This window comes from Anopheles funestus, chromosome 3RL (assembly GCF_943734845.2).
Source record: "Anopheles funestus chromosome 3RL, idAnoFuneDA-416_04, whole genome shotgun sequence".
Taxonomy (NCBI): Eukaryota; Metazoa; Arthropoda; class Insecta; order Diptera; family Culicidae; genus Anopheles; species Anopheles funestus.
Window position 1 is genome coordinate 73,410,502 of NC_064599.1, and position 23,595 is coordinate 73,434,096.

A 23,595-nucleotide genomic window follows, 5' to 3' on the forward strand; every position below is an offset into this window, starting at 1 on the left:
CGCAGAGTACATCGAAAGGATTCATTCACAATAAAGTAATCTTTCTTCTACAACACATTTCTACCTTTGCTATAAAATATCGAGGGCTCAACCGGGATTTGAACCCGGGACCTCTCGCACCCAAAGCGAGAATCATACCCCTAGACCATTGAGCCGACAGAAACAATAAAAGACACTCACATACGCAGAGTACATCGAAAGGATTCATTCACAATAAAGTAATCTTTCTTCTACAACACATTTCTACCTTTGCTATAAAATATCGAGGGCTCAACCGGGATTTGAACCCGGGACCTCTCGCACCCAAAGCGAGAATCATACCCCTAGACCATTGAGCCGACAGAAACAATAGAAGACACTCACATACCCACACAACATCGAAAGGATTCATTCACAATAAAGTAATCTTTCTTCTACAACAACATTTCTACCTTTGCTATAAAATATCGAGGGCTCAACCGGGATTTGAACCCGGGACCTCTCGCACCCAAAGCGAGAATCATACCCCTAGACCATTGAGCCGACAGAAACAATAGAAGACACACACATACGCAGAGTACATCGAAAGGATTCATTCACAATAAAGTAATCTTTCTTCTACAACACATTTCTACCTTTGCTATAAAATATCGAGGGCTCAACCGGGATTTGAACCCGGGACCTCTCGCACCCAAAGCGAGAATCATACCCCTAGACCATTGAGCCGACAGAAACAATAAAAGACACTCACATACGCAGAGTACATCGAAAGGATTCATTCACAATAAAGTAATCTTTCTTCTACAACACATTTCTACCTTTGCGATAAAATATCGAGGGCTCAACCGGGATTTGAACCCGGGACCTCTCGCACCCGAAGCGAGAATCATACCCCTAGACCATTGAGCCGACAGAAACAATAGAAGACACTCACATACCCACACAACATCGAAAGGATTCATTCACAATAAAGTAATCTTTCTTCTACAACAACATTTCTACCTTTGCTATAAAATATCGAGGGCTCAACCGGGATTTGAACCCGGGACCTCTCGCACCCAAAGCGAGAATCATACCCCTAGACCATTGAGCCGACAGAAACAATAGAAGACACACACATACCCACACAACATCGAAAGGATTCATTCACAATAAAGTAATCTTTCTTCTACAACAACATTTCTACCTTTGCTATAAAATATCGAGGGCTCAACCGGGATTTGAACCCGGGACCTCTCGCACCCGAAGCGAGAATCATACCCCTAGACCATTGAGCCGACAGAAACAATAGAAGACACACACATACGCAGACTACATGGAAAGGATTCATTCACAATAAAGTAAACTTTCTTCTACAACAACATTTCTACCTTTGCTATAAAATATCAAGGGCTCAACCGGGATTTGAACCCGGGACCTCTCGCACCCAAAGCGAGAATCATACCCCTAGACCATTGAGCCGACAGAAACAATAGAAGACACACACATACGCAGACTACATGGAAAGGAATCCTTCACAATACAGTAATCTTTCTCCTACAACAACATTACTACCTTTGATATAAAATATCGAGGGCTCAACCGGGATTTGAACCCGGGACCTCTCGCACCCAAAGCGAGAATCATACCCCTAGACCATTGAGCCGACAGAAACAATAGAAGAAAACCACAAAAGGCAGAAAAAATTCAACTACTTACTACTGCTAAATACAAAAAAATACAAACTACTTACAATAAAGCAAATCGTTCTGGAAGTGACAAAGCTAACATAAAATACCTTACAGTAGTATTTCGTTCGTAATTACAGCATTTGCTTTTTTGTTTTCATTTAATTTTGCTTCTTCCAATTATTATTGCATTAGTAAATCCTTTGCCCAGGTATATTTTGGTTTTTTTAATCAGTGATTAATGGTATGATTGTATTGCAAAAACATTCAGCTTTAGTTCCCCCTTTTACCGATCACACAAAGCAATGTAAAAAAAATCAACTATGTAAAATAATACGATCGCCCATGGATCATGTTATGCTTTCGATTATGTAGGAAACACACCTAAAACCTTTTAAAAATAGATGGAAAAAATTACGTTTAACCCATACGGTGACACGGAACAGGAAAACCATTACCGATTCCAGCGGTGCCAATGTGGTGCAGTGCGTGGCAAAGCGGGCGTTATAAATAAATGCTGGCCCATAAATTGCCGTACCTAAAAACGCACATGCAGTTACACTTTCGCTTTTTGCTAACGTAATGGCACCAACGGGAGTGCATGTTTCATGTACGGCAGGAAATAGCCCAATGCACCGCAGAGCCCGTAACGGCTGGTGTCCGGGGGCCGAGGCTGCTGTTGCTGCAGAAATGCATTCAAGCGGTGAGCAGCGATCGATTCAATCGAGGCACAATCTGTAAGCTTGATTTGCGCCTTGTACAACGCGACCAATGTTACCAAGCGCTGCGCTACGGGAGAGCTCAATGGGGCCACGGGAGCTGGACAGCTGGACATCGGCATATGCATAACGTCGGCGAACCGGTATGGCAAAAACCAGAAATTCTATTCCCAAGAGGTAAAAACATAATTCTTATCCCACTGAGCTTACAGTCAGCTCCAGCATAGTGATCACTGCAGTAGAACAAGAGCGGTTTTTTTTTCCTGGATGTTTGATTATTTATCCAATCGATGAAGCAAAAAAAACCTAGATCCACAAAATTAGACACCACATCTGAGCACCCGCATTGTGCCCGAACGAAAGGAAAAACATGGCGGCAAAATTATAGACCTAACAACGCAGCTGCAAAGACTTGCCTGTTCCCATACGGATTGCTAGTATGCTACAAGCGAAAGCCTCTGACCGATGACTATTTTTGTGCAAAAACGACTCTGTTGCATTGTCCAGCTGCACGATTCGACGACTTCTGGGGCCAGCTTTTTTTTATGGAACAGTACAACTTGATTGAAGTATGATGTTGTTTTCCATACATTTACCCTAACGATTACAGATTCAAAGTATAAATCCCTTTCTGTAGAAATGATGCATGACTTGAGTATGTCCAGAGAAGTGCCTGATTCAAGCGAACAATTCATTAACCTGACTGAGCTGTAGATGATCAGAACAGTTGTGATCTCTGTCAACCTTCCAAATCTTTTGATCATTCCTCGAAAAACCCGTTACTCTAACCCTAGTACAACCGTAACCAAACATTAAACCGCACACACGCGGTATATTCCCTCGACTTTAACATGTCCAAGAGAAGCGGAACAGAAGGTTTTTGCTAAAAAAACACACACACACCACTCATACGAACCTCACGAGCCAACAGCAATCTTGGACCTGTTTCATGAGTGACTTATCTACAATCGAGTTCGCACCGGAGCGACGGCGCAAAAGGCTTCCGCGATCGTGACTTTAAGGCGCAAACCGGCTAAACTAGCGATTGGGTGGATTGCGCACTCAAACAGGTCCAGTAATTAATATGATCATTTCAGCGGTGTTAATCAACGCGTACGGCCGGCTGGTTATGGACGACGATGGATCGAAACGAGAGTGGTCGTCCAACGTGGTCCAGCTGGTTGGTTGGAGCGCTAGCAAACGAATGACAACGTCAACATATACCATGCATGTGGGTGTCTTGGAAGGTTGCTGGTGGCGGTAAAAAAGAAACCGGTAGATTATCTACAAATTCGGTTGTATTACCCTTTTAATGATTATTAACGATCATGGTGGTACCGAGTAGAAGCTGTGGTAAACCTGTCTATGAAAGCAATTTAAAGTAATTAAAAAATGTTAATAAAAAAAGAAACTACATCATTTTCCTAGTAACAATGCAACCAAGCAGAAACTTTAATTTTTTAAATATTATTCTAAAATATATTATACAGTTCTATGCAACACTACTGCTATATCCGACCGCTTTGCAAACCAGTGAGTTGAGAAAGCTTTGAACAGAATCGATATCGATTGAGAAATTGAGTCGATGAGAAATTTTGCAAAAAAATTAAATTGATTTATTTTAATGCCAATCGGTTGCAATGTGTTTCTTTTCACTCAAGTAATGCTTTAAATAAAAAAAAGAGTGAAATATAATCAAAAAACCAAAAAAAATCAAAAAAATAAAAATTTACTAAGGCTCATTTTTGCACCAAGTTTTGTCTATAACTCGGTCGGTATCCAACGGATCGCCAATCTTTAACCTGTGGTCGATAGATGGCACCAATGGCTACATTTTGTTCTTGGACGGCCATGCCCTCAGATGTCTGTGTCAGAAGTTATGCGAGGAACCAAGTTCCTTACCCTAATTGAGAAAATGTAAAATTTTCCTCATTTTTGCGCCAAGTTTTGCCTATAACTCGATCGGTATCCAACGGATCGCCAATCTTTAACCTGTGGTCGATAGATGGCAAAAATGGCTACATTTTCTTCTTGGACGGCCATGCCCTCAGATGTCTGTGTCAGAAGTTATTAAAGGAACCAAGTTCCATACCCTGTTTGAGAAAATGTAAAATTTTCTTCATTTTTTATTAATTTAGCAAAATTTATAAATATGATATATTTTAATGCGAGTTTTGTTGCAATAAGTTTCTTTTCACTCAAATAATGCTTTAAATTAAAAAAAGAATAAAAAATCTGAAAAAAATTTCAAAAAAATTTTCCACTCGAAAATTTCATAAGGCTTACCCCTTACGTTTTTTTTGAGAAATTTTGCAAAAAAAATTAAATTGATTTATTTTAATGCCAATCGGTTGCAATGTGTTTCTTTTCACTCAAGTAATGCTTTAAATAAAAAAAAGAGTGAAATATAATCAAAAAACCAAAAAAATCAAAAAAATAAAAGTTTACTAAGGCTCATTTTTGCACCAAGTTTTGTCTATAACTCGGTCGGTATCCAACGGATCGCCAATCTTTAACCTGTGGTCGATAGATGGCACCAATGGCTACATTTTGTTCTTGGACGGCCATGCCCTCAGATGTCTGTGTCAGAAGTTATTAAAGGAACCAAGTTCCATACCCTGTTTGAGAAAATGTAAAATTTTCCTCATTTTTGCACCAAGTTTTGCCTATAACTCGATCGGTATCCAACGGATCGCCAATCTTTAACCTGTGGTCGATAGATGGCAAAAATGGCTACATTTTCTTCTTGGACGGCCATGCCCTCAGATGTCTGTGTCAGAAGTTATTAAAGGAACCAAGTTCCATACCCTGTTTGAGAAAATGTAAAATTTTCTTCATTTTTGAGTAATTTAGCAAAATTTATAAATATGATATATTTTAATGCGAGTTTTGTTGCAATAAGTTTCTTTTCACTCGAATAATGCTTTAAATTAAAAAAAGAATAAAAAATCTGAAAAAAATTTCAAAAAAATTTTCCACTCGAAAATTTCATAAGGCTTACCCCTTACGTTTTTTTTTGAGAAATTTTGCAAAAAAAATTAAATTGATTTATTTTAATGCCAATCGGTTGCAATGTGTTTCTTTTCACTCAAGTAATGCTTTAAATAAAAAAAAGAGTGAAATATAATCAAAAAACCAAAAAAATCAAAAAAATAAAAGTTTACTAAGGCTCATTTTTGCACCAAGTTTTGTCTATAACTCGGTCGGTATCCAACGGATCGCCAATCTTTAACCTGTGGTCGATAGATGGCACCAATGGCTACATTTTGTTCTTGGACGGCCATGCCCTCAGATGTCTGTGCCAGAAGTTATGCGAGAAACCAAGTTCCTTACCCTGTTTGATAAAATGTAAAATTTTCCTCATTTTTGCGCCAAGTTTTGCCTATAACTCGATCGGTATCCAACGGATCGCCAATCTTTAACCTGTGGTCGATAGATGGGAAAAATGGCTACATTTTCTTCTTGGACGGCCATGCCCTCAGATGTCTGTGTCAGAAGTTATTCGAAAAACCAAGTTCCTTACCCTGATTGAGAAAATGTAAAATTTTCTTCATTTGTGAGTAATTTAGCAAAATTTATAAATATGATATATTTTAATGCGAGTTTTGTTGCAATAAGTTTCTTTTCACTCAAATAATGCTTTAAATTAAAAAAAGAATAAAAAATCTGAAAAAAATTTCAAAAAAATTTTCCACTCGAAAATTTCATAAGGCTTACCCCTTACGTTTTTTTTTGAGAAATTTTGCAAAAAAAATTAAATTGATTTATTTTAATGCCAATCGGTTGCAATGTGTTTCTTTTCACTCAAGTAATGCTTTAAATAAAAAAAAGAGTGAAATATAATCAAAAAACCAAAAAAATCAAAAAAATAAAAGTTTACTAAGGCTCATTTTTGCACCAAGTTTTGTCTATAACTCGGTCGGTATCCAACGGATCGCCAATCTTTAACCTGTGGTCGATAGATGGCACCAATGGCTACATTTTGTTCTTGGACGGCCATGCCCTCAGATGTCTGTGCCAGAAGTTATGCGAGAAACCAAGTTCCTTACCCTGTTTGATAAAATGTAAAATTTTCCTCATTTTTGCGCCAAGTTTTGCCTATAACTCGATCGGTATCCAACGGATCGCCAATCTTTAACCTGTGGTCGATAGATGGGAAAAATGGCTACATTTTCTTCTTGGACGGCCATCCCCTCAGATGTCTGTGTCAGAAGTTATTCGAAAAACCAAGTTCCTTACCCTGATTGAGAAAATGTAAAATTTTCTTCATTTTTGAGTAATTTAGCAAAATTTATAAATGTGATATATTTTAATGCGAGTTTTGTTGCAATAAGTTTCTTTTCACTCGAATAATGCTTTAAATTAAAAAAAGAATAAAAAATCTGAAAAAAATTTCAAAAAAATTTTTAACTCGAAAATTTCATAAGGCTTACCCCTTACGATTTTTTTGAGAAATTTTGCAAAAAAAATTAAATTGATTTATTTTAATGCCAATCGGTTGCAATGTGTTTCTTTTCACTCAAGTAATGCTTTAAATAAAAAAAGAGTGAAAAATAATCAGAAAATCAAAAAAATCAAAAAAATAAAAATTTACTAAGGCTCATTTTTGCACCCAATTTTGCCTATAACTCGGTCGGTATCCAACGGATCGCCAATCTTTAACCTGTGGTCGATAGATGGCACCAATGGCTACATTTTGTTCTTGGACGGCCATGCCCTCAGATGTCTGTGCCAGAAGTTATGCGAGAAACCAAGTTCCTTACCCTGTTTGATAAAATGTAAAATTTTCCTCATTTTTGCGCCAAGTTTTGCCTATAACTCGATCGGTATCCAACGGATCGCCAATCTTTAACCTGTGGTCGATAGATGGGAAAAATGGCTACATTTTCTTCTTGGACGGCCATCCCCTCAGATGTCTGTGTCAGAAGTTATTCGAAAAACCAAGTTCCTTACCCTGATTGAGAAAATGTAAAATTTTCTTCATTTTTGAGTAATTTAGCAAAATTTATAAATGTGATATATTTTAATGCGAGTTTTGTTGCAATAAGTTTCTTTTCACTCGAATAATGCTTTAAATTAAAAAAAGAATAAAAAATCTGAAAAAAATTTCAAAAAAATTTTTAACTCGAAAATTTCATAAGGCTTACCCCTTACGATTTTTTTGAGAAATTTTGCAAAAAAAATTAAATTGATTTATTTTAATGCCAATCGGTTGCAATGTGTTTCTTTTGACTCAAGTAATGCTTTAAATAAAAAAAGAGTGAAAAATAATCAGAAAATCAAAAAAATCAAAAAAATAAAAATTTACTAAGGCTCATTTTTGCACCCAATTTTGCCTATAACTCGGTCGGTATCCAACGGATCGCCAATCTTTAACTTGTGGTCGATAGATGGCACCAATGGCTACATTTTGTTCTTGGACGGCCATGCCCTCAGATGTCTGTGTCAGAAGTTATTAAAGGAACCAAGTTCCATACCCTGTTTGAGAAAATGTAAAATTTTCCTCATTTTTGCGCCAAGTTTTGCCTATAACTCGATCGGTATCCAACGGATCGCCAATCTTTAACCTGTGGTCGATAGATGGGAAAAATGGCTACATTTTCTTCTTGGACGGCCATGCCCTCAGATGTCTGTGTCAGAAGTTATTAAAGGAACCAAGTTCCATACCCTGTTTGAGAAAATGTAAAATTTTCTTCATTTTTGAGTAATTTAGCAAAATTTATAAATATGATATATTTTAATGCGAGTTTTGTTGCAATAAGTTTCTTTTCACTCGAATAATGCTTTAAATTAAAAAAAGAATAAAAAATCTGAAAAAAATTTCAAAAAAATTTTCCACTCGAAAATTTCATAAGGCTTACCCCTTACGTTTTTTTTGAGAAATTTTGCAAAAAAAATTAAATTGATTTATTTTAATGCCAATCGGTTGCAATGTGTTTCTTTTCACTCAAGTAATGCTTTAAATAAAAAAAGAGTGAAATATAATCAAAAAACCAAAAAAATAAAAAAAATAAAAATTTACTAAGGCTCATTTTTGCACCAAGTTTTGTCTATAACTCGGTCGGTATCCAACGGATCGCCAATCTTTAACCTGTGGTCGATAGATGGCACCAATGGCTACATTTTGTTCTTGGACGGCCATGCCCTCAGATGTCTGTGCCAGAAGTTATGCGAGAAACCAAGTTCCTTACCCTGTTTGATAAAATGTAAAATTTTCCTCATTTTTGCGCCAAGTTTTGCCTATAACTCGATCGGTATCCAACGGATCGCCAATCTTTAACCTGTGGTCGATAGATGGGAAAAATGGCTACATTTTCTTCTTGGACGGCCATGCCCTCAGATGTCTGTGTCAGAAGTTATTCGAAAAACCAAGTTCCTTACCCTGATTGAGAAAATGTAAAATTTTCTTCATTTTTGAGTAATTTAGCAAAATTTATAAATATGATATATTTTAATGCGAGTTTTGTTGCAATAAGTTTCTTTTCACTCAAATAATGCTTTAAATTAAAAAAAGAATAAAAAATCTGAAAAAAATTTCAAAAAAATTTTCCACTCGAAAATTTCATAAGGCTTACCCCTTACGTTTTTTTTGAGAAATTTTGCAAAAAAAATTAAATTGATTTATTTTAATGCCAATCGGTTGCAATGTGTTTCTTTTCACTCAAGTAATGCTTTAAATAAAAAAAAGAGTGAAATATAATCAAAAAACCAAAAAAATCAAAAAAATAAAAATTTACTAAGGCTCATTTTTGCACCAAGTTTTGTCTATAACTCGGTCGGTATCCAACGGATCGCCAATCTTTAACCTGTGGTCGATAGATGGCACCAATGGCTACATTTTGTTCTTGGACGGCCATGCCCTCAGATGTCTGTGTCAGAAGTTATTAAAGGAACCAAGTTCCATACCCTGTTTGAGAAAATGTAAAATTTTCCTCATTTTTGCACCAAGTTTTGCCTATAACTCGATCGGTATCCAACGGATCGCCAATCTTTAACCTGTGGTCGATAGATGGCAAAAATGGCTACATTTTCTTCTTGGACGGCCATGCCCTCAGATGTCTGTGTCAGAAGTTATTAAAGGAACCAAGTTCCATACCCTGTTTGAGAAAATGTAAAATTTTCTTCATTTTTGAGTAATTTAGCAAAATTTATAAATATGATATATTTTAATGCGAGTTTTGTTGCAATAAGTTTCTTTTCACTCGAATAATGCTTTAAATTAAAAAAAGAATAAAAAATCTGAAAAAAATTTCAAAAAAATTTTCCACTCGAAAATTTCATAAGGCTTACCCCTTACGTTTTTTTTGAGAAATTTTGCAAAAAAAATTAAATTGATTTATTTTAATGCCAATCGGTTGCAATGTGTTTCTTTTCACTCAAGTAATGCTTTAAATAAAAAAAAGAGTGAAATATAATCAAAAAACCAAAAAAATCAAAAAAATAAAAGTTTACTAAGGCTCATTTTTGCACCAAGATTTGCCTATAACTCGGTCGGTATCCAACGGATCGCCAATCTTTAACCTGTGGTCGATAGATGGCACCAATGGCTACATTTTGTTCTTGGACGGCCATGCCCTCAGATGTCTGTGCCAGAAGTTATGCGAGAAACCAAGTTCCTTACCCTGTTTGATAAAATGTAAAATTTTCCTCATTTTTGCGCCAAGTTTTGCCTATAACTCGATCGGTATCCAACGGATCGCCAATCTTTAACCTGTGGTCGATAGATGGGAAAAATGGCTACATTTTCTTCTTGGACGGCCATGCCCTCAGATGTCTGTGTCATAAGTTATTCGAAAAACCAAGTTCCTTACCCTGATTGAGAAAATGTAAAATTTTCTTCATTTGTGAGTAATTTAGCAAAATTTATAAATATGATATATTTTAATGCGAGTTTTGTTGCAATAAGTTTCTTTTCACTCAAATAATGCTTTAAATTAAAAAAAGAATAAAAAATCTGAAAAAAATTTCAAAAAAATTTTCCACTCGAAAATTTCATAAGGCTTACCCCTTACGTTTTTTTTGAGAAATTTTGCAAAAAAAATTAAATTGATTTATTTTAATGCCAATCGGTTGCAATGTGTTTCTTTTCACTCAAGTAATGCTTTAAATAAAAAAAAGAGTGAAATATAATCAAAAAACCAAAAAAATCAAAAAAATCAAAATTTACTAAGGCTCATTTTTGCACCAAGTTTTGTCTATAACTCGGTCGGTATCCAACGGATCGCCAATCTTTAACCTGTGGTCGATAGATGGCACCAATGGCTACATTTTGTTCTTGGACGGCCATGCCCTCAGATGTCTGTGCCAGAAGTTATGCGAGAAACCAAGTTCCTTACCCTGTTTGATAAAATGTAAAATTTTCCTCATTTTTGCGCCAAGTTTTGCCTATAACTCGATCGGTATCCAACGGATCGCCAATCTTTAACCTGTGGTCGATAGATGGCACCAATGGCTACATTTTCTTCTTGGACGGCCATGCCCTCAGATGTCTGTGTCAGAAGTTATTAAAGGAACCAAGTTCCATACCCTGTTTGAGAAAATGTAAAATTTTCTTCATTTTTGAGTAATTTAGCAAAATTTATAAATATGATATATTTTAATGCGAGTTTTGTTGCAATAAGTTTCTTTTCACTCGAATAATGCTTTAAATTAAAAAAAGAATAAAAAATCTGAAAAAAATTTCAAAAAAATTTTCCACTCAAAAATTTCATAAGGCTTACCCCTTACGTTTTTTTTGAGAAATTTTGCAAAAAAAATTAAATTGATTTATTTTAATGCCAATCGGTTGCAATGTGTTTCTTTTCACTCAAGTAATGCTTTAAATAAAAAAAAGAGTGAAATATAATCAAAAAACCAAAAAAATCAAAAAAATAAAAATTTACTAAGGCTCATTTTTGCACCAAGTTTTGTCTATAACTCGGTCGGTATCCAACGGATCGCCAAACTTTAACCTGTGGTCGATAGATGGCACCAATGGCTACATTTTGTTCTTGGACGGCCATGCCCTCAGATGTCTGTGCCAGAAGTTATGCGAGAAACCAAGTTCCTTACCCTGTTTGATAAAATGTAAAATTTTCCTCATTTTTGCGCCAAGTTTTGCCTATAACTCGATCGGTATCCAACGGATCGCCAATCTTTAACCTGTGGTCGATAGATGGGAAAAATGGCTACATTTTCTTCTTGGACGGCCATGCCCTCAGATGTCTGTGTCAGAAGTTATTCGAAAAACCAAGTTCCTTACCCTGATTGAGAAAATGTAAAATTTTCTTCATTTGTGAGTAATTTAGCAAAATTTATAAATATGATATATTTTAATGCGAGTTTTGTTGCAATAAGTTTCTTTTCACTCAAATAATGCATTAAATTAAAAAAAGAATAAAAAATCTGAAAAAAATTTCAAAAAAATTTTTAACTCGAAAATTTCATAAGGCTTACCCCTTACGTTTTTTTTGAGAAATTTTGCAAAAAAAATTAAATTGATTTATTTTAATACCAATCGGTTGCAATGTGTTTCTTTTCACTCAAGTAATGCTTTAAATAAAAAAAAGAGTGAAATATAATCAAAAAACCAAAAAAATCAAAAAAATAAAAATTTACTAAGGCTCATTTTTGCACCAAGTTTTGTCTATAACTCGGTCGGTATCCAACGGATCGCCAATCTTTAACCTGTGGTCGATAGATGGCACCAATGGCTACATTTTGTTCTTGGACGGCCATGCCCTCAGATGTCTGTGTCAGAAGTTATTAAAGGAACCAAGTTCCATACCCTGTTTGAGAAAATGTAAAATTTTCCTCATTTTTGCGCCAAGTTTTGCCTATAACTCGATCGGTATCCAACGGATCGCCAATCTTTAACCTGTGGTCGATAGATGGGAAAAATGGCTACATTTTCTTCTTGGACGGCCATGCCCTCAGATGTCTGTGTCAGAAGTTATTAAAGGAACCAAGTTCCATACCCTGTTTGAGAAAATGTAAAATTTTCTTCATTTTTGAGTAATTTAGCAAAATTTATAAATATGATATATTTTAATGCGAGTTTTGTTGCAATAAGTTTCTTTTCACTCGAATAATGCTTTAAATTAAAAAAAGAATAAAAAATCTGAAAAAAATTTCAAAAAAATTTTCCACTCGAAAATTTCATAAGGCTTACCCCTTACGTTTTTTTTGAGAAATTTTGCAAAAAAAATTAAATTGATTTATTTTAATGCCAATCGGTTGCAATGTGTTTCTTTTCACTCAAGTAATGCTTTAAATAAAAAAAGAGTGAAATATAATCAAAAAACCAAAAAAATAAAAAAAATAAAAATTTACTAAGGCTCATTTTTGCACCAAGTTTTGTCTATAACTCGGTCGGTATCCAACGGATCGCCAATCTTTAACCTGTGGTCGATAGATGGCACCAATGGCTACATTTTGTTCTTGGACGGCCATGCCCTCAGATGTCTGTGCCAGAAGTTATGCGAGAAACCAAGTTCCTTACCCTGTTTGATAAAATGTAAAATTTTCCTCATTTTTGCGCCAAGTTTTGCCTATAACTCGATCGGTATCCAACGGATCGCCAATCTTTAACCTGTGGTCGATAGATGGGAAAAATGGCTACATTTTCTTCTTGGACGGCCATGCCCTCAGATGTCTGTGTCAGAAGTTATTCGAAAAACCAAGTTCCTTACCCTGATTGAGAAAATGTAAAATTTTCTTCATTTTTGAGTAATTTAGCAAAATTTATAAATATGATATATTTTAATGCGAGTTTTGTTGCAATAAGTTTCTTTTCACTCAAATAATGCTTTAAATTAAAAAAAGAATAAAAAATCTGAAAAAAATTTCAAAAAAATTTTCCACTCGAAAATTTCATAAGGCTTACCCCTTACGTTTTTTTTGAGAAATTTTGCAAAAAAAATTAAATTGATTTATTTTAATGCCAATCGGTTGCAATGTGTTTCTTTTCACTCAAGTAATGCTTTAAATAAAAAAAAGAGTGAAATATAATCAAAAAACCAAAAAAATCAAAAAAATAAAAATTTACTAAGGCTCATTTTTGCACCAAGTTTTGTCTATAACTCGGTCGGTATCCAACGGATCGCCAAACTTTAACCTGTGGTCGATAGATGGCACCAATGGCTACATTTTGTTCTTGGACGGCCATGCCCTCAGATGTCTGTGTCAGAAGTTATTAAAGGAACCAAGTTCCATACCCTGTTTGAGAAAATGTAAAATTTTCCTCATTTTTGCGCCAAGTTTTGCCTATAACTCGATCGGTATCCAACGGATCGCCAATCTTTAACCTGTGGTCGATAGATGGGAAAAATGGCTACATTTTCTTCTTGGACGGCCATGCCCTCAGATGTCTGTGTCAGAAGTTATTAAAGGAACCAAGTTCCTTACCCTGTTTGAGAAAATGTAAAATTTTCTTCATTTTTGAGTAATTTAGCAAAATTTATAAATATGATATATTTTAATGCGAGTTTTGTTGCAATAAGTTTCTTTTCACTCGAATAATGCTTTAAATTAAAAAAAGAATAAAAAATCTGAAAAAAATTTCAAAAAAATTTTCCACTCGAAAATTTCATAAGGCTTACCCCTTACGTTTTTTTTTGAGAAATTTTGCAAAAAAAATTAAATTGATTTATTTTAATGCCAATCGGTTGCAATGTGTTTCTTTTCACTCAAGTAATGCTTTAAATAAAAAAAGAGTGAAATATAATCAAAAAACCAAAAAAATAAAAAAAAAAATTTACTAAGGCTCATTTTTGCACCAAGTTCTGTCTATAACTCGGTCGGTATCCAACGGATCGCCAATCTTTAACCTGTGGTCGATAGATGGCACCAATGGCTACATTTTGTTCTTGGACGGCCATGCCCTCAGATGTCTGTGCCAGAAGTTATGCGAGAAACCAAGTTCCTTACCCTGTTTGATAAAATGTAAAATTTTCCTCATTTTTGCGCCAAGTTTTGCCTATAACTCGATCTGTATCCAACGGATCGCCAATCTTTAACCTGTGGTCGATAGATGGGAAAAATGGCTACATTTTCTTCTTGGACGGCCATGCCCTCAGATGTCTGTGTCAGAAGTTATTCGAAAAACCAAGTTCCTTACCCTGATTGAGAAAATGTAAAATTTTCTTCATTTTTGAGTAATTTAGCAAAATTTATAAATATGATATATTTTAATGCGAGTTTTGTTGCAATAAGTTTCTTTTCACTCAAATAATGCTTTAAATTAAAAAAAGAATAAAAAATCTGAAAAAAATTTCAAAAAAATTTTCCACTCGAAAATTTCATAAGGCTTACCCCTTACGTTTTTTTTGAGAAATTTTGCAAAAAAAATTAAATTGATTTATTTTAATGCCAATCGGTTGCAATGTGTTTCTTTTCACTCAAGTAATGCTTTAAATAAAAAAAAGAGTGAAATATAATCAAAAAACCAAAAAAATCAAAAAAATAAAAATTTACTAAGGCTCATTTTTGCACCAAGTTTTGTCTATAACTCGGTCGGTATCCAACGGATCGCCAAACTTTAACCTGTGGTCGATAGATGGCACCAATGGCTACATTTTGTTCTTGGACGGCCATGCCCTCAGATGTCTGTGCCAGAAGTTATGCGAGAAACCAAGTTCCTTACCCTGTTTGATAAAATGTAAAATTTTCCTCATTTTTGCGCCAAGTTTTGCCTATAACTCGATCGGTATCCAACGGATCGCCAATCTTTAACCTGTGGTCGATAGATGGCAAAAATGGCTACATTTTCTACTTGGACGGCCATGCCCTCAGATGTCTGTGTCAGAAGTTATTAAAGGAACCAAGTTCCATACCCTGTTTGAGAAAATGTAAAATTTTCTTCATTTTTGAGTAATTTAGCAAAATTTATAAATATGATATATTTTAATGCGAGTTTTGTTGCAATAAGTTTCTTTTCACTCAAATAATGCTTTAAATTAAAAAAAGAATAAAAAATCGGAAAAAAATTTTAAAAAAAATTTCCACTCGAAAATTTCATAAGGCTTACCCCTTACGTTTTTTTGAGAAATTTTGCAAAAAAAAATAAAATTGATTTATTTTAATGCCAATTGGTTCAAATAAGTTTCTGTTCACTCAAATAATGCTTTAAATGAATAAAAAGAATAAAAACTATAAAAAAATTAAAAAAATGAAAATTTTGTAAGGTCCTAACCACCCTCCTAGTGCTTCTATACGTTTATCCCTGGTTTTTTTGTGACTCCGAAATGAGTCGTTTAACGAGCTGATTCCTAATAACGACTCATTCACTCTGAGTTGACTCACTAAAAAGAATTGTAATTCTCATCTCTACAAGCTGCGTACAACAAAGTGAATATGATTTTTTTACCACTCTCCGTGGCAGCCGAGACTGCTGATGCGCAAGTAGGATCCACATCGTTTTAATCACAAAAACCCTGTGATGAAACGAATAAAAAAACAAGATGTGTCGCTTGTCATGATAATCGTTCGTAAGCCAACACTCACACTTAACAAATTTATTGGTAAATATGAAACGAAACATATGATTCCCGCACAACCAAGCAGGGGTTGGTTGGCCCAAACCCGAGCGATAATTTCAACAAACAAGCAAAGCTATTTCATAGTGCACATTAACGATAGCGAGAGAGACAAAAGTCAATCGACCTACTGTCATAAATTTCCGCACCATCCTGCAGAGATCAGGGAAAATAAACGCTGTAAGAAAATATATCCCTCTGCAACGGAAGAAAAGAAAACCATGCTCCACAGTTGCGACCACTTGTCTACCGGGTAATTCGTGATGTCGTAAATAATCGCTAAAGAAACGATTACAAATACGCGGAACGAAAAAAAAAACACAAAACGAACACGACCCGGAGTGCAAGTGCATCGACAAGTAAGGGTACGTACCAGCAGCTAAAACCCAAAGCCAGTACCCGAATTTGAAGGGACCAAAACAACCTTACATCTTAACGCAGTGTGTCTATTTTCCTGTTTTTTTTCTTCTCCTTTCTCTGCTTCATTATCATCATCCTACTTGCTTCCCCTTTGCGTCGTGGGTTCCCGTTTAAATTACCGAAATCCCTTACAACACGTCAAGTGTTTCGAAGCGGAACCATTCCTTTGCTCCTTCCACGCACAGAGAAAAATAAATCTAAAACCCCATCTATCGAGTGATCTCGAGGATCTATGTTCAGATCCTTTCGGGGTTGGTTTTTTTTACTCTTCCAGATACACCTCACTTCTTCATCCCCGGGGGCGTTGTTTTTGTTCCTCGTTTTTTGTCCCGTGTTGGTTTTTTCTTTCAAGTTGCGTATGTCCTCAACGAAAAAAGGGTCCCTTACGGATCTCGCCTTACGCTTGCCACAAAATTCATTATCCATCCATCTCCGATTACCCGAACGTGACGAGGATAAAGTGTATACAAGTTGAAACGATCCTACGGTAAACTGTCCCAGGGAGACCCTTTACCATTTCGTGGGTCTTCCGAGACGAGATTTCGACATTACGACCCCCTTAATATTATTTTACTCAATATTTTACTTCGTTTTGTTTTTTTTCTTGGTTGTTGTTGCTTCATCTCGTACACAAAACTCAACCCGAGCTATCGCTTCCTGCGTTAACGCTCCTTGAAGATATTTGATTTCATGTGTGCGTGTGTGCGGGTCTTTTTTCCTTCTTCAGCGTTAAATGATCTTGAAGTGGATTTCAACCCACCAACAAAAAAAAAAATCCTTCCCCAGCTTAGATATGAGAAAGATTTTTCCATTGGCCTTATTTGTTTATTTACTCTTGCTCTTTCGCTCTATTCTCCATCCTTAACCTATCCTTTTGCGTAAAAGCTCGTTTTCAACTTACCAACCGTTCGCCGTCTTTACCAGGCATCAATTTTTCGTCTTTTCCTAATTACGAAAGATTTCAACGCTCGATAAAGCCTAAACATGGCTCACGATCACTGAAACCGGTTTGTGGAGTTTTGTGGCGTAGGACATCGCGCTACGCTTCGATCGAGGATACCGCCGCATGACGAAGCTCCTTTCGAAGGAGCAAGAGCAGTGTGTCTGTGCAAACGAAAGAAGGCAATGAAGCAGAACAACAGCGGCAGCTAAATATAAAAAAAAGGATTAAATTGACTGACCGTACGATCGGTTAATGGATCGTTTGAATGGTTTTACAAGGACATGAATAATATTTGAAGATCTCTTCATCAGTTTTATTCTTTCTTGCTTCCTTTTTTTTGTTGGCTGTTGACCGATCGATACGTTACCGCCCGGAGGTTTAAATTAAAACAGGGCAAACCTTCTTCTTGGAACGGTTTTCGTTCTTTTTGGGTGCATATTTTATGTAGTGGAGGAAAAAAAAGTATGATGGCTCACATTACAACCGACGCGCGTTTAATCAAATCGATCTTATCGAAATGATCGATAATGCGGATAGATACAGCCCTGATGCTTAGGCGCTTATTGTGGCTTTGCGGGATTTATATCCTTTTTTCATGTGTTTCTTTATTCGATTTGCAACTCTTCAAGCTCATTATCACAATAATGTGGATCAATTTAAAAAAAGTAAATAATTTAAATAAACAAGATTTATTTAAACATGAAAAAAAAACAAAAAATAATTTCTGTTCATTAAAACTCCTAAACTAGGGAAAATAAAATAGTTTTTTTTTAAATAAATTATTAACATGAGAAGAAAAACATTTTGCCTCCCGTATGGACATTATGTCCCGTGTAGCTTTGCCAATTTATTGCATCTTCGCAAACTTCACGGTAGTCACAACATTTCACCCCGATTGGTTCATTATGCAACAACATCCCCAAAACGAGAACCATACCAAGCAGATGAAAACATGATAAGCGTACCCAACATGGGCCGACGCTGGGCCATATGTTTCACCTTTCATACAGTGGACACCAGAAGAGACAGAGCCGAGAGAGCAAAAAAAAATGCACAAACCATGTCTGTTTATCATCAATGACACTCCATCTGCACTCTGGGCCACGATACGGGAGCAGCATATGAACCACCACCGCTCGCCAGAGTCTTTTTTGTCCATGTCACGAAACGTCCTTTAGCTCGTAAAGGAACCAGTTTTGCAACAGATCGCACTGCCGTTCTGCTGTGACCGGTTCGTGTTGGTGCGTGTTTTTTTTTCGTTCACTTCTTTGTGCCAAAAATGGTCCGACGGCCCATAACAGCATAAGCAGAACCAAAACTCTGTGGCATAATTGAGTGGAAAAGATAACATTTCGGGGGTTTGGAACGTCGCATATGACCGTACCACGACGACGCATTGGATTCCTTTTGCATTGGATGCGAACGAAAGAAAATAATAAAAGCGGAAAACCACCAGGGATGAAGAACACACACTGCAAAGGCGTCCCGCGGAATCATTCGCGGACGAAAACGATCGTATTGCTTATCTAAATTAAAAACATTCATAAAACCAGTCACCAGACTTGTTGTCGGGCTCTTACGGGTTCGCTCGGTAAAGATGACGGTTAACAGCATCGCAATCATCATCGTTCCGAGACGTTTGTCGCTGCTGCTGTCGTCATTCTCGCGCTGAGGATCGCGTTTTTGTTTTGTTTTTTTGGTGTGGTATTTGCATTTTTTGGTAATAATTTCCTCCATCTCCCGGGTTTGCTCCCGGGTGCTTTTACGATGCTGAGCGCATAACTCTTCCACTGTCGCGCCATTTTGTGTCGGCTTCGATAATGAGAATGTTGTTGCTTATTTGCCTCAACTTCATCCTGAACACCAAAAACAAAACAAAAAAGATGAGAACAATTTAATGTTTCAGTTCGTCTTTATCGGTGGTTTCGGTAGTATCCGGGCAGGATCTTCAGAACATCCAAGTACGCAAGTGAACACGACGGCGACAGGCATCCAGTAAAACATCACCACCGTTCAGCGAATCAATTACCCTTCCGAAATGGCTCATTCAGAGCGTCCATTGAAAATGGACTAGCTCCCCTTTTACAACAAAACTAAAAAAAAAACTCCCCTTCTCGGAGAAGGGCGAACCGATAGGATCTCGACCCGCAGACTTCCTTAAAGCATAATAAAGCTCTTTTAAATTGATCGTGCTGCGTCACGCTGAATGAGTGGTGGTATTCCTGTGTGCCAAAGTATTCGCTAAATGTTTTCGCCTAAATTTGTTTGATGAGTCAGTCAAAACAAGCACCAACAAGCGCGTAGGGACGCACTATTAGGCGCTGTGTCAATGATGTCAATTATATTATGAGCATACGAAATTATTTAAATTGGTCCATTTACATGAATAGAAAGCTAATGGAGCTTCAACATAATATTGAGCAGAGAATGGGCTTTTATACCTTTGTGTTCCATGTGCTGACTGTGAAATCTTGTAAAATCAATTACTACTAATATTAAGTACGTTAAGTAATAAAGCTGTTGAATAAACTGACACAACTTCATACGGAGCTTAATCTGGGCTTAATCAATATTTACAAAACGCAAGCTTTAAAACTCTATTAAAACCCTCAAGTGTGACATGATCGCCATTAAACAAATCAGGTTTTTTTTATCTCCTCTGAAAAATGAGCCATAACAGGTCGCATCAAACAAACGCGAATGTTGCAAAACACTCAGTCGACAGACCGGACGGCCCTGCACCGTACAACCTGTCCCAACCTTCGGTCGCATCCGTGCCAACACTAGCCTCGAACCAAAGTAAGCCTCAATTATAGTAATTATGTGTAAAAAAAAAAACCTACGGGTACCAAAATTATGCAACAACTCCCTTTCAGATGCCTTACAGAGGCCCCGCGATATGCTCATCGCTCATAAGACAATCCTTTAACACACGATGGCAGCTCTGCTGCAGGACGATCGTGACGAACGGGACGCGATCTTTTGCAGGCGGCACAAATACCCTTCCCGATAATGTATTCCAACCATTGTCTGTAGATTGTACAACGCAATGGCGGCGTTTTTTTTCTTCTCCAAATCGAGTGAATTTTGAAACTGTTCTGTAACCACAAAGCATCAAATTTAAGCACATTTAATTTAGGTCTTTTTGTTGCTCTTTTTTGAAATCCAACTGACTGGAATGACTTAAGGAAATTGGAAGATACTTCCAATAATTACAATATACTATTTTTTATACTAAATTTCTTCTTTGAAAAGGCTCTAATCATAATTCTATATCTCCTTCATTTAGCTATAATTTTATGGTAAAACAACTCAATCGCTTTTCTTAGTGTAATCCAAATCCTTGGTAAAAAAGTGTCTTATCACACTTAAGTGATGCACTCATGTACCTTACTAATGCAACATTGTTGTTGATGTAGCTTTTTTTGTGTTTCGAGTGCTTCCACAAACAAACTGGAACGTAGCCGTAATCGAAAGTGGTTTCTGTCGATTGCTTACGTACGCTTCAGGCTGCAATAGGAGAAGGATTCGATGTAACTCGAAACATCCCGCTCATGTCAAAGATTATCTGTAGGAAAAAGCGGCCTTATCGCGCTGTTTAAACTAGAAGCATTGTAAAACAAAAAACGAGGTAAAATTATAAACATCGGACGGATTAAGACTATGGGAGAATGTTTTCTTTTTTATGGCTAAACATTGTCTAATAACTGAAAAAAAAATTTGTTCCCTAAGAAAAACTTAACTTAAAAAATAGCTTAATGAAAGCATCATCATTGATTATTGTTTTATAATTAATGCATTGCATAAAAATAATTCCACACTTTAATTATAAACAGCTCCGAAAGGTACCACTCACTCACATGCACCTCGGCATTGAACCTAGTCGAACTTCGCATGCAAAACCTCTTAGATTGATAGTGTGCGGGACCGGAATCACTTCAAAGGTTCTAGCGTTAAAGCAATGGTGAACAATATTTGCTCGTGCCGGGTACACCAACCCGGGGTCTCGCTTGACGGTTTGTTGACAAAACGTTTTGCTGCACGTCTGCGTCAATGGTAAAACAACGGCGTACAAGGCGAATGTTATCGCCCATCATCCGGGCAGCGGTTGATAACTTCTGACATATTCAGCTCAACATCCGCATCTGACGGTGCTACCCCGGTGCTGTGCTGTTGATGTGCACCCCAGTTGATGCACGGATGGTAGTATGCAAAGTGCTGAGATCACCAATACTAAAGGGAAAAAGTAACGCAAATCAAATTTGAATCGTGTCTAGTGATAAAATCGTATAATTATATATGATACTTTCATGTTTGTGAACTTCATCGAAGAAATAACGTGAATAATTTAAGATAGAAATCAAATTTTCGCTTAAATAAATTAAACATGAAATTGGTTCTTAGTTAAGTTGACAGAAATAAAGCAGATAAATTTTCAAAAACCTAATACTAAAATGCACTTATCGGATTTCTTGTGCCTAAGACCGAAATTTACATTTATACGAAGATCCTCAAAGATTGAAATCTGAAGAACGAGCTAAATGTTCTAAATACTTGTTTGTTTGAAGAACGCAAACTTTGACTCCTAACTATATCTTGGACTAACGTCCGGCTAAAACAGCCAAGTTGATAAAACTTGGAAGTTGATGGAGCTTCATCCTCAGTAAAAGACTTCGTAGAAAATACCAAAATTCGCAGTGATGATAGATGAATTTGATTGACTCTGAATCTCTATTAGGAAGATTCACAAATCTTTAACGATTCATAGGCTGGAACTTCATCCACAATGGAAGACTTCGCCGAAAATTCCAAAATTCGCAGTGGCTATAGGTGAATCTGATTGACCCTGAATCTCTATTAGGAAGATTCACGAATCTTTAACGATTCATAGGCTAGAACTTCATCCTCAATGGAATACTTGGCTGAAACTTCCAAGATTCGCGACTCTTCAACGCTTTGTAGGCTTTAATAGTTTCTTAAACTCCTCTCTCTCTCTAGGAAATTCATCAATCTTTAGTCAGTAGAATCATGATACGAGTGATTCTGCTCAAAAGATTCATTATCCACAACGCTAACTTACAATAGAAAACGTTATTCAATCTATATAGTTAAATCAATAATCGATTATAACAATTATTTATGGTTATATTCCTTCAATTTCCTTTGCGAATACCTTAAATCAAAAGAAAAGTAACAATCTTCATCACCGTACGATTCTGATCGCGGCTAAACCGTTACCAATATATTTTCCTTGCCAAAAATTCGCCATCCGCAAATTTATAAGCACGTTCTTTGTCTTTGACCGTTTCCTTATGATGTAGTTCCAGTTTTGTTGTTAATACTATGTTTTCCCGTTTTTTTTTCATTAATCTTTCCATCAAGCTGCAGCAGAAAGATTGGTTTTGTCTTCCCTGGTTTCTGCTGTTGTTCCGCCTCCTTTTGCATTCTCAAGGTTGAAAAATGATCGTACCAGCAGCAGCCCTAAAGCGATAGAGAATTCGGTACCGGGGCGGTCCACCGCGGTACATTATAAACCCGGTTGCATCATCTTCATCAACATTATCGTCCACACCGTCGTAATCAGGCGGTGCCTGCTGGCATGGCTGCGGTTTTTTAAGTGATGGATCGACACATTGTTGCTTCAATTTCGTTGCTCCTCACGGCCGAAAACTAAACCTCTCTGGACACCGATACGCTCTTCCAAATGCACTTTTCAATGGTGCCGTGCCCGGTCCACTTATCGGAGTGGCTGTGCGTTCGTTAAGACGTGTCGCCCCAAAAATCGTTCAGGTTTCTCAGGAGTGCCGATCAAAAATTACCCGTCCCCTGTATGCTGAACGTGAGGAAAGGGTTTCGGCCGAAGGGACTAAGGTAGGAGAGAGGATGTTCGCGAATTCACAACCCTTGCCGTTGAATAACGAACCGCATCATTGTCCTTTTTGGAGTTGTACTGTGAGACAGGATCACCTCGTATTACATGTAGCGCAAGCAAAAAAAAAGCTCCCTCAGCGTACAATTCCCTGAATGGAATGTCATCGTCCTGCCTATGTTGTCCTTTCTCCGGATTGGGCAAACAATCCTGTTCTTGCCCTGCAAAACCTGCCTTTGCGTTCCATTCGTGCAGAATCAGACAAAAATCACCGTTCGCTTGCATCAGAGCACATCCGTTTGCAGCATAAAATCGACGAATCCTGGAATAATTGTGAAAGAGAATGAAACCAACTTCCATCCATTTTTTGGCGATGTGAAAGAAGGGTAGTGAAGTAAACGAGTACGGGAGGGCTTTGTTTTAATTTTATCAACGTTCTTTCTCTCGAGTAGCGAAAATTTTGCAAACCCATTCCCTCGCACGA

The 23,595-nt window shown here is 36.8% G+C and overlaps 1 long non-coding RNA gene and 9 other non-coding genes across 12 annotated transcripts; all 10 read right to left on the reverse strand.

Moving 5' to 3' along the window:
- Positions 1-83: 83 nt before the first annotated feature.
- On the reverse strand, positions 84-155 carry Trnap-ugg (transfer RNA proline (anticodon UGG)). The gene has a single exon. It is a non-coding gene; the product is annotated as a tRNA-Pro (tRNA).
- LOC125770384 (uncharacterized) lies at positions 123-2,984 on the reverse strand. Of its 3 annotated transcripts, none has more exons than XR_007419197.1 (3): positions 1,534-2,984; positions 845-1,349; positions 123-661 (listed from the first exon to the last, which is right to left on the reverse strand). It is a non-coding gene; the product is annotated as an uncharacterized LOC125770384 (long non-coding RNA). The 3 variants fall into 3 exon arrangements; XR_007419196.1 differs by having other exon boundaries at positions 845-1,212; positions 1,581-1,740; XR_007419195.1 differs by lacking the exon at positions 1,534-2,984 and adding an exon at positions 1,397-1,501 and having other exon boundaries at positions 845-1,212.
- Positions 267-338, reverse strand: Trnap-ugg (transfer RNA proline (anticodon UGG)). The gene has a single exon. It is a non-coding gene; the product is annotated as a tRNA-Pro (tRNA).
- Positions 451-522, reverse strand: Trnap-ugg (transfer RNA proline (anticodon UGG)). The gene has a single exon. It is a non-coding gene; the product is annotated as a tRNA-Pro (tRNA).
- Trnap-ugg (transfer RNA proline (anticodon UGG)) lies at positions 634-705 on the reverse strand. Its single transcript has one exon. It is a non-coding gene; the product is annotated as a tRNA-Pro (tRNA).
- Positions 817-888, reverse strand: Trnap-cgg (transfer RNA proline (anticodon CGG)). The gene has a single exon. It is a non-coding gene; the product is annotated as a tRNA-Pro (tRNA).
- Trnap-ugg (transfer RNA proline (anticodon UGG)) lies at positions 1,001-1,072 on the reverse strand. Its single transcript has one exon. It is a non-coding gene; the product is annotated as a tRNA-Pro (tRNA).
- Trnap-cgg (transfer RNA proline (anticodon CGG)) lies at positions 1,185-1,256 on the reverse strand. The gene has a single exon. It is a non-coding gene; the product is annotated as a tRNA-Pro (tRNA).
- Trnap-ugg (transfer RNA proline (anticodon UGG)) lies at positions 1,369-1,440 on the reverse strand. The gene has a single exon. It is a non-coding gene; the product is annotated as a tRNA-Pro (tRNA).
- On the reverse strand, positions 1,553-1,624 carry Trnap-ugg (transfer RNA proline (anticodon UGG)). The gene has a single exon. It is a non-coding gene; the product is annotated as a tRNA-Pro (tRNA).
- Positions 2,985-23,595: the final 20,611 nt, after the last annotated feature.